This window comes from Symphodus melops (genome assembly GCF_947650265.1).
Source record: "Symphodus melops genome assembly, chromosome: 20".
NCBI lineage: Eukaryota > Metazoa > Chordata > Actinopteri > Labriformes > Labridae > Symphodus > Symphodus melops.
In genome coordinates this window covers 654,465-664,770 of record NC_136710.1, presented here as the reverse complement: position 1 = coordinate 664,770, position 10,306 = coordinate 654,465, and the positions used below count along the sequence as shown (strand labels likewise).

The 10,306-nt window shown below is 45.3% G+C and overlaps 1 protein-coding gene across 1 annotated transcript in view; it reads left to right on the top strand.

Moving 5' to 3' along the window:
• The window catches only part of corin (corin, serine peptidase), a 9,392-nt gene extending 7,952 nt beyond the window's left edge, over positions 1–1,440 (top strand). Inside the window, exon 20 of the mRNA XM_079371822.1 lies at positions 1–1,440. This exon is cut by the window's left edge and continues 293 nt beyond it. The gene's annotated coding sequence lies outside the window, so the exon portion shown is untranslated.
• Positions 1,441–10,306: the final 8,866 nt, after the last annotated feature.

The window sequence follows — 10,306 nt, the reverse complement described above, 5'->3', positions numbered from 1 at the left end:
AACACCCTCTACATGTGCCTATATCTAAACTGATAGCCTTCAGATGCTAACCGCGGTATTAGCGGTGGAATAACCTAGCATTAAGATGCTAACTATCTAGCTAGTAGAGTTGTTGTTAAAACGTAGATCTCATTGATGAACATTTACTAAACGATTATTCTATATCTGCAAATCAACGACCAAACACTGACACACCTGACAGTGAGAGGTCACCTGACTTCCTGTTCAAGTCGTCTGTGTGTTTAAAGAAGAAGTCATCAATCCAAACATCAGATTAGCTCCACGCTAAAGCTCAAACACGGCTGACGTCTCTACCTTTTTGGCTCAGCGAGTTAACTTAAGTCGGGCTCTCGAGGTCACGACCTGGAAAGTCGAGTCCTTGAAAAAGACTCTGCGTGTCTGTTTCGGGCTTCCGTAGTTTAATATTCAAACTCTTGTGATCATCGTCACGACATTTTCACAACATTCAGGATCTCTAAAAGCTGCTAGCTTAAACAGACGTGTTGAGCACTCAGTTTCCCACAATGCTTCACTCCATTGTGCCTGTTCTTAAAACTTAGCAGTAAAAAAAAGTGTTCCCTGTCGTGCTGTATGTGTGTGTGAGACAGAGAGAGAGAGATTCAATACATCGGCAACTTGTTTGGGCAACTTGGATTGGCAACATTTCTCAGTAAAGTTTATCATCATCATGACCTCACTTCCTGTCCGGACAGAAACGCTGCCCGTTTGTGGTTCCTGACAGAAAGAAGTCCAAAGACGTGCTCGTTAAGTTAATTGCTGCGGCTCGTTGCCTCTTTACACGTCAGCCCTGTGATTGGCCGACGACCAGTCCATATAGACCCCGCCTCTCGCCCAATGACAGCTGGGATGGGCTCCAGCCTCCATGAGCAGGATTGATGGGAGATTTATTATTAGATTAGCGGACGCTCTCGGAGCCCCGCCCCCTTCTGCTCCCAGCACTTCCTGTCTGTCTCGAGGCAAAAAGCCCCCTCACACAAACACTGGCTTAGTTTCCGTGTGTTCGCAGGTCACATGTTGCCCCACAGATCGCCTGCTTGTCGCCTCCATGCGTTCGTCTCACTGACATCCAGAACATTCCAAGTGGCTGTTGTTGTTTTGTGTGTTTGATTTTTTACAAGTATTTTTCTACAGCTTTTTGTATGTCATGCTAATAACACAGGGCAGTGTGTGTGTGTGTGTGTGTGTGTGTGTGTGTGTACAGACTCTGTATGTTTATTGGTTCGTCTTGTGGTTCTGATTTCACTTCCTGATTTAGCTGTTAGGATGTTGTTACCATGACGATGATGATAAAGAGTGTTATTGTTTTTATATTTTGATTTGAGCGCTTCATGAACAGACCGTGTCCTCTGATGTTTCGTGTCAGTCGTGAATCTTTAGTTTGTATTATCCTGTAAACCCTCAATAAAACTATACACACAGCTCCGTGTGTGTGTGTGTGTGTGTGTGTGTGTGTGTGTGACTCACAGCCTGTTTGCGGACCTGTCTCTGTACACTCCGTGTTTCCACTTCCTCTGCTGCAGAAAAAGGATGAGTGATGCAGAGTTTGAGCCTGACTGATGACTCATCATCTGAACAAGGTCCAGAACTTCTCCGAGTGAAGAAACGCTCAGAATCATTATTAATCATTTGAACATTTCAAACACTTCCTGAGTTACACTTTGAAGTCAACGCTGACCAGACCAACTTCCAGATTTGACCGTCCAGACTTGAACCAGCAACCCTTCACTTCCCCAGGTCCCTGCAGACCTTCACTGCTCAGCTGTCAATCAACAGAGTGGCTGTGTTAATCAGCTGTTTGTGTGATACACATATACGCACACACTGACACACACCTGCTATTATCTAAATGATAATGAGACGTGTCTGCAGGCGACCCTGTGTGTGTGTGTGTGTGTGTGTGTGTGTGTGTGTGTGTGTATACAGTCTGGCATTAGAGCAGCTGACAGTGTGACTGCGTCCTGTGTTCCCATAATGCCAGGCTTTACTGTGTGTTTGTGCGTGTGTGTGAGAGTGTGTGATGTCTTTGAGACGAGTGTGTCATTTCACAGAGCGACAAACAAAACACGGTGTGTTATTAACACACACACACACACACACACTCACACACACACACTTGGCGTCTCTTTCAGCTGCTTGATGAGCGAGTCGTCAGTCGTCTTTGTCTTTGTTCAGAAACACATCACCTGCTCGTCCAAAGGTAAGAGAGCGTGGGTCGGATATTTGAACACCTTCCATTGTAAGAGTCTGATCATCGTCTTCTCTACCTGTTTGATTAATTAAATGTTTTTTACATGAATTCAACTTTTAAAGAAACATAACTACAGATTTATAACTTTTTTTCAAGTCTTGAAATCCTGCTGAACATGAATTTAACCAGAGATGTTCGTCATCCTTTTGAAGAACACGTTTGTTTTCAGTGATTTCTGTTATTAATGAAACAAACCTTTAAGGAGAGTTTAAACAAAGCAAGCTGCAAAAACATGAAAAATAACTTTATTAATCTTGGTATTTAGTTTACTTTAATTACAGAGGAAATTAAAACAGAAGGCAAAGATCATTTATTTGTTCAAATATTAATCTGTCTTTATCTGGAAGGAGCTCAGTTCTAAAAACGAAGAAATTAGAAAAAAAGAATATTAAAGTTATTATTAATGAATGTTAAATTATTAAAAATAATCTGGAAAAATGGGGATGAAATTATTTGGACGGCTCCCTGCTTGGATTTATTGTCCTAATTTCTCTCAGATTAAAACATCTTTCACTTATTAAAAAAATAATAATTATTCACCAGTGAAGTGAGGACACGGTGGTTTATGAGGACGTTGCAAAGTTGCATGACAGAGCCGAGCTGAGACACCTATAAAAGTTGTGTTTCCTGCTCAGAAGTCTTTGAGTTACATTACTCTTTGGCATCAGAGAACATCCTGCACTCAATTTTAATTTCTCCTCACGAGTATAGAGACATAAAGAGCGAGTTATCAGATCATTGACTGGTTTTTAAAGAGAGCAACAAGAGCAACAAGCCAGACTAGCATGGGTCAGCAGTTTTTTTTAAAGTTTAGGAAACACATCCCTGTATTTACGAGTGTTGTTTGACTAAAATAAATCGTCCCTGAGGTTAACCTTATTGTGATGCTAATTCTTTTAGCCAATATAAGGCATTATGCTGTATGTGTTAGCATCAAGCGAACAAACACAAATCCATCTGGGTACATCGGTGAGTGCTTGCCCCGACCCCCTCTGGAGAAGGGTGAACCAGCTTTAACTGGTTTAAACCTGTGTGTTTGTTTCAGATGATGGACGAAGAATCCACCAAGCGTTACGTTCAGGCAGCTGAAGACGGACAGAAGCAGAAAGAAGTCGAGGTGAAAATGTTTTCAGATTCTAAGATACGCTGGGACCCTCCAGCCAGAATTCATCATCATCATCTTATAAACAATCTGACAGCAACTGTAAAACTTTTTATTTACAAAGTTCATTTATTTATAAACTATAACTCTAAAGAACATTTAAAAAACTTAGAGGAGCAGTCTGGACCTCTGCCCCCTAGTGTTTAAAATGAGTACTGCAGTCTAAGCTCTAATCATCACAGAGAGCTGCCCCCTAGTGTTTAAAATGAGTACTGCAGTCTAAGCTCTAATCATCACAGAGAGCTGCCCCCTAGTGTTTAAAATGAGTACTGCAGTCTAAGCTCTAATCATCACAGAGAGCTGCCCCCTAGTGTTTAAAATGAGTACTGCAGTCTAAGCTCTAATCATCACAGAGAGCTGCCCCCTAGTGTTTAAAATGAGTACTGCAGTCTAAACTCTAATCATCACAGAGAGCTCAAAAAGTTCCGGCCAATCTCGTGAACATCCGTACTTCTGACGTACATAAAAATGCAGACTCTGATTTGGGATCATACTCGATGTGATGAGCGTGTGTTTTCAGACGCAGCCTCCGACTCTAAACCGACCACCAGTTTCTAAATGAACTGAAGATAACTTGAGCTAGCTCGAGACCATAAACTCTTCATGGCAGAATGTTAACTGAGAAGAAGGGCCGCCATATCTTTATGACTGTGATAAGTGCTGTGTTACTCTGAATCACCGCTCTGATTGTCTGTGACTTTTATGTGGCGTTGTGATTGGCTGCTGTGTTTTGAAGTTTTATTGTGATGATAAAATAATCATGAGTGTGTGATAACAAAACTGTGAGTCCTGCAGTTTGATACAGACGGAAAACTGCAGCTGCTGATGGAAAAAAACAATTGAAGGTTAGCAGGTCATCGTGATCACATGAAGTTCAACAGGTCACTCCTCTGCACATTTTTCCATCACGTGACTTGTGAGGGATGTGTGTGTGTGAGAGAGCTGGTTTAATGATTAGGGCAATCAAACGATAAATCTATGTTTTAATGACGGAAAGAGAGAGAGAGAGAGAGAGAGAGAGAGAGAGATGCAGTGAGAGAGAAGGACAGAGGACGAGTAAAAGGAGAAGTGTGGAGAAAACCAGAGAAGGAATGTGCAAACAAAACACACCGAGTGTCACGTGACGAGGTCAAATGAATGATAACCTTTCTGCTGTTATTTCCCATGTCTTTAACTAATCCGTCAAACTCGACCTGTCAGACGTCCATAAACTTGTCAGATGGGAAGTTAAAGTCTCAGAAAAACTCTCCGCTTGGCTTCCACGTGGAACAGCAGAGGAGGGAACAATCAACATACATCAAGCTTCCAGTTAACTTCCATAGATGTTAACTGGATAATTCTGCATAACTTTTGGACCAGAGAAGGTAGACGCTTTGAAGGTTATAAGGTTAGAGGTTAGAACGCAGAAAGCTTTACAAACCCATGCAGAGCTGGCTAAACACTGAAGCTACAGTGTCCACCACATGCAGAGCTGGCTAAACACTGAAGCTACAGTGTCTCTACATGCAGAGCTGGCTAAACACTGAAGCTACAGTGTCCACCACATGCAGAGCTGGCTAAACACTGAAGCTACAGTGTCTCTACATGCAGAGCTGGCTAAACACTGAAGCTACAGTGTCCACCACATGCAGAGCTGGCTAAACACTGAAGCTACAGTGTCCACCACATGCAGAGCTGGCTAAACACTGAAGCTACAGTGTCCACCACATGCAGAGCTGGCTAAACACTGAAGCAACAGTGTCCACCACATGCAGAGCTGGCTAAACACTGAAGCTACAGTGTCCACCACATGCTGAACTCTAAAGAGTTCATGTTGGATCCTGAGCGTCATCATGCAGGTTGTAACTTTTTAAACGTTCATAGTGTGTCAGTGAAAGGTTGCAGGTGAGCAGCTGACTGGATGTGATGAAGGCAGGTGAACAGCTGACTGGATGTGATGAAGGCAGGTGAACAGCTGACTGGATGTGATGAAGGCAGGTGAACAGCTGACTGGATGTGATGAAGGCAGGTGAACAGCTGACTGGATGTGATGAAGGCAGGTGAACAGCTGACTGGATGTGATGAAGGCAGGTGAACAGCTGACTAGATGTGATGAAGGCAGGTGAACAGCTGACTGGATGTGATGAAGGCAGGTGAACAGCTGACTAGATGTGATGAAGGCAGGTGAACAGCTGACTGGATGTGATGAAGGCAGGTGAACAGCTGACTGGATGTGATGAAGGCAGGTGAACAGCTGACTGGATGTGATGAAGGCAGGTGAACAGCTGACTGGATGTGATGAAGGCAGGTGAACAGCTGACTGGATGTGATGAAGGCAGGTGAAGGTGAGCTCCTCTCTCTCTGCTGCTCGTCACACTGAAACACTGACCACAATCTGAAGTCACCAAAACAAACAATAAATATGCCCGTCCAGCTAGCTAGCTTACCAAGCTAGCATGCTGGACCCCCCTGGGCTCAGGTGTGTTTTTACCTCCTTGATGGAAATTCCCTCGTTGAAATGGACGCTCCAAAGTGACGCAAGTTGAAATTGACGAGAAATCGCAACGACGGAAATTCGGAAATCGCAATGAAGTTGGAAATGAAATCACACTCATCCTTCACACTCACACGCTTGTGTGACTCACCTGGTCTGAAGCGGGGATCGAACCCGGGTGTCCACGTTGCCAGGCGGAGTCCATCACCGCTCGGCCGTCTTCAGCGCTGAAATCTGAGGAGAACCGGAGCGAGGAAGAAGATGAGAGCCAAGCTGAACAAACTTTATTAACATCAATGAAGAGAAACAAAGATGGCCGACTTTATTTAACCAGATCATGTTCACACTGACACACCTTCAACCAGCACACAGACACACACCTACCTGTTGTCATGGTTACCTCTCTACCCCTGGTTAGCTCAGCTGGGAGAGGATCAGGCTTTCAGTCTGAAGGTTGTGGGTTCAAATCCCCCTCAGTCATAGTCCACTTTGATGCTGGTGTGTTTTAGTGACGAGCGGATCGATGAGTCGTTTAAAGACGCTCACAGCTGATTGGCTGCTGATGGTTTTACACTGATCAGCTGTGACTGAATCAACGACTGTCGGCCTCTGAAATATTTCAAGAGACTTTTAGGACTCAGACCCCTGAAGGGTTAGACTCTTTAAGGAAGTCCTGAACCCACAAGACGAATCCTGAATCCTCTCAGACCATCAGAGAAACTCCCTGCAGGTTTAGCTCAGTGTGTTGGAGGAGGGTTAGAGATCTGAAGGTTGTGGGTTTGAATCCTGTTTGTTCTGGTTTTGTTGTTTCACTTTAGCTCTTTGTCAGGTCAGAGATGATAGATAGTGTAGATAATGCACAAGTCTCTAACATGAACTCCAGATAATTAAAGGACCAATCAGAGAGCTGCTCTCTTCTTCTGTGATCATGAAGGAAACATGCTGTGTTGAAGCTTCTCTGACAACAATGCAGCAGCCAGTATGTCCTCCTTCTAACTTTAGATTCTGCTCCTGAATGCTCTGGATCTGTTTGGACCAGAGAAGGTAGGCGGGGGTTTGAAGGCCGTTTTGGACGCCCCTGGGTTTGCCAGATATGAGAGCAGTTATCAGGTGAACAGGTGTTGCAGCGATGGAAGCGGGCAGTGGAACTGCTTCAGATAGAAGTGATTGTACCCGAGCTAAAAAGCCTCTGCATGTTTCTAATAAGCTCCAGCAGCAGAAAGCTGCTCAAACTAGGATCAATGTTGGAGATGAAACATGGAGAGAGGTTAGAACGCAGAAAGCTTTACAGAGCCATGCAGAGCTGGCTAAACACTGAAGCTACAGTGTCCACCACATGCAGAGCTGGCTAAACACTGAAGCTACAGTGTCCACCACATGCAGAGCTGGCTAAACACTGAAGCTACAGTGTCCACCACATGTAGAGCTGGCTAAACACTGAAGCTACAGTGTCCACCACATGTAGAGCTGGCTAAACACTGAAGCTACAGTGTCCACCACATGCAGAGCTGGCTAAACACTGAAGCTACAGTGTCCACCACATGCAGAGCTGGCTAAACACTGAACCTACAGTGTCCACCACATGCAGAGCTGGCTAAACACTGAAGCTACAGTGTCCACCACATGCTGACCTCTAAAGAGTTCATGTTGGATCCTTAGCGTCATCATGCAGGTTGTAACTTTTTAAACGTTCATAGTGTGTAAGTGAAAGGTTGCAGGTGAACAGCTGACTGGATGTGATGAAGGCAGGTGAACAGCTGACTGGATGTGATGAAGGCAGGTGAACAGCTGACTGGATGTGATGAAGGCAGGTGAACAGCTGACTGGATGTGATGAAGGCAGGTGAACAGCTGACTGGATGTGATGAAGGCAGGTGAACAGCTGACTGGATGTGATGAAGGCAGGTGAACAGCTGACTGGATGTGATGAAGGCAGGTGAACAGCTGACTGGATGTGATGAAGGCAGGTGAACAGCTGACTAGATGTGATGAAGGCAGGTGAACAGCTGACTGGATGTGATGAAGGCAGGTGAAGGTGAGCTCCTTTCTCTCTGCTGCTCGTCACACTGAAACACTGACCACAATCTGAAGTCACCAAAACAAACAATAAATATGCCCGTCCAGCTAGCTAGCTTACCAAGCTAGCATGCTGGACCCCCCTGGGCTCAGGTGTGTTTTTACCTCCTTGATGGAAATTCCCTCGTTGAAATGGACGCTCCAAAGTGACGCAAGTTGAAATTGACGAGAAATCGCAACAACGGAAATTCGGAACGACGGAAATTCGGAAATCGCAACGAAGTGGGAAATGAAATCACACTCATCCTTCACACTCACACGCTTGTGTGACTCACCTGGTCTGAAGCGGGGATCGAACCCGGGTGTCCACGTTGCCAGGCGGAGTCCATCACCGCTCGGCCGTCTTCAGCGCTGAAATCTGAGGAGAACCGGAGCGAGGAAGAAGATGAGAGCCAAGCTGAACAAACTTTATTAACATCAATGAAGAGAAACAAAGATGGCCGACTTTATTTAACCAGATCATGTTCACACTGACACACCTTCAACCAGCACACATACACACACCTACCTGTTGTCATGGTTACCTCTCTACCCCCTGGTTAGCTCAGCTGGGAGAGGATCAGGCTTTCAGTCTGAAGGTTGTGGGTTCAAATCCCCCTCAGTCATAGTCCACTTTGATGCTGGTGTGTTTTAGTGACGAGCGGATCGATGAGTCTTTTAAAGACGCTCACAGCTGATTGGCTGCTGATGGTTTTACACTGATCAGCTGTGACTGAATCAACGACTGTCGGCCTCTGAAATATTTCAGGAGACTTTTAGGACTCAGACCCCTGAAGGGTTAGACTCTTTAAGGAAGTCCTGAACCCACAAGACGAATCCTGAATCCTCTCAGACCATCAGAGAAACTCCCTGCAGGTTTAGCTCAGTGTGTTGGAGGAGGGTTAGAGATCTGAAGGTTGTGGGTTTGAATCCTGTTTGTTCTGGTTTTGTTGTCTCACTTTAGCTCTTTGTCAGGTCAGAGATGATAGATAGTGTAGATAATGCACGAATCTCTAACATGAACTCCAGATAATTAAAGGACCAATCAGAGAGCTGCTCTCTTCCTGTGTGATCATGAAGGAAACCTGCTGTGTTGAAGCTTCTCTGACAACAATTCAGCAGCCAGTATGTCCTCCTTCTAACTTTAGATTCTGCTCCTGAATGCTCTGGATTTGATTGGACCAGAGAAGGTAGGCGGGGCTTTGAAGGCCGTTTTGGACGCCCCTGGGTTTGCCAGATATGAGAGCAGTTATCAGGTCAACAGGTGTTGCAGCGATGGAAGCGGGCAGTGGAACTGCTTCAGATAGAAGTGATTGTACCCGAGCTAAAAAGCCTCTGCATGTTTCTAATAAGCTCCAGCAGCAGAAAGCTGCTCAAACTAGGATCAATGTTGGAGATGAAACATGGAGAGAGGTTAGAACGCAGAAAGCTTTACAGACCCATGCAGAGATGGCTAAACGCTGAAGCTACAGTGTCCACCACATGCAGAGCTGGCTAAACACTGAAGCTACAGTGTCCACCACATGCAGAGCTGGCTAAACACTGAAGCTACAGTGTCCACCACATGCAGAGCTGGCTAAACACTGAAGCTACAGTGTCCACCACATGCAGAGCTGGCTAAACACTGAAGCTACAGTGTCCACCACATGCAGAGCTGGCTAAACACTGAAGCTACAGTGTCCACCACATGCTGACCTCTAAAGAGTTCATGTTGGATCCTTAGAGTCATCATGCAGGTTGTAACTTTTTAAAAGTTCATAGTGTGTAAGTGAAAGGTTGCAGGTGAACAGCTGACTGGATGTGATGAAGGCAGGTGAACAGCTGACTGGATGTGATGAAGGCAGGTGAAGGTGAGCTCCTCTCTCTCTGCTGCTCGTCACACTGAAACACTGACCACAATCTGAAGTCACCAAAACAAACAATAAATATGCCCGTCCAGCTAGCTAGCTTACCAAGCTAGCATGCTGGACCCCCCTGGGCTCAGGTGTGTTTTTACCTCCTTGATGGAAATTCCCTCGTTGAAATGGACGCTCCAAAGTGACGCAAGTTGAAATTGACGAGAAATCGCAACGACGGAAATTCGGAAATCGCAATGAAGTTGGAAATGAAATCACACTCATCCTTCACACTCACACGCTTGTGTGACTCACCTGGTCTGAAGCGGGGATCGAACCCGGGTGTCCACGTTGCCAGGCGGAGTCCATCACCGCTCGGCCGTCTTCAGCGCTGAAATCTGAGGAGAACCGGAGCGAGGAAGAAGATGAGAGCCAAGCTGAACAAACTTTATTAACATCAATGAAGAGAAACAAAGATGGCCGACTTTATTTAACCAGATCATGTTCACACTG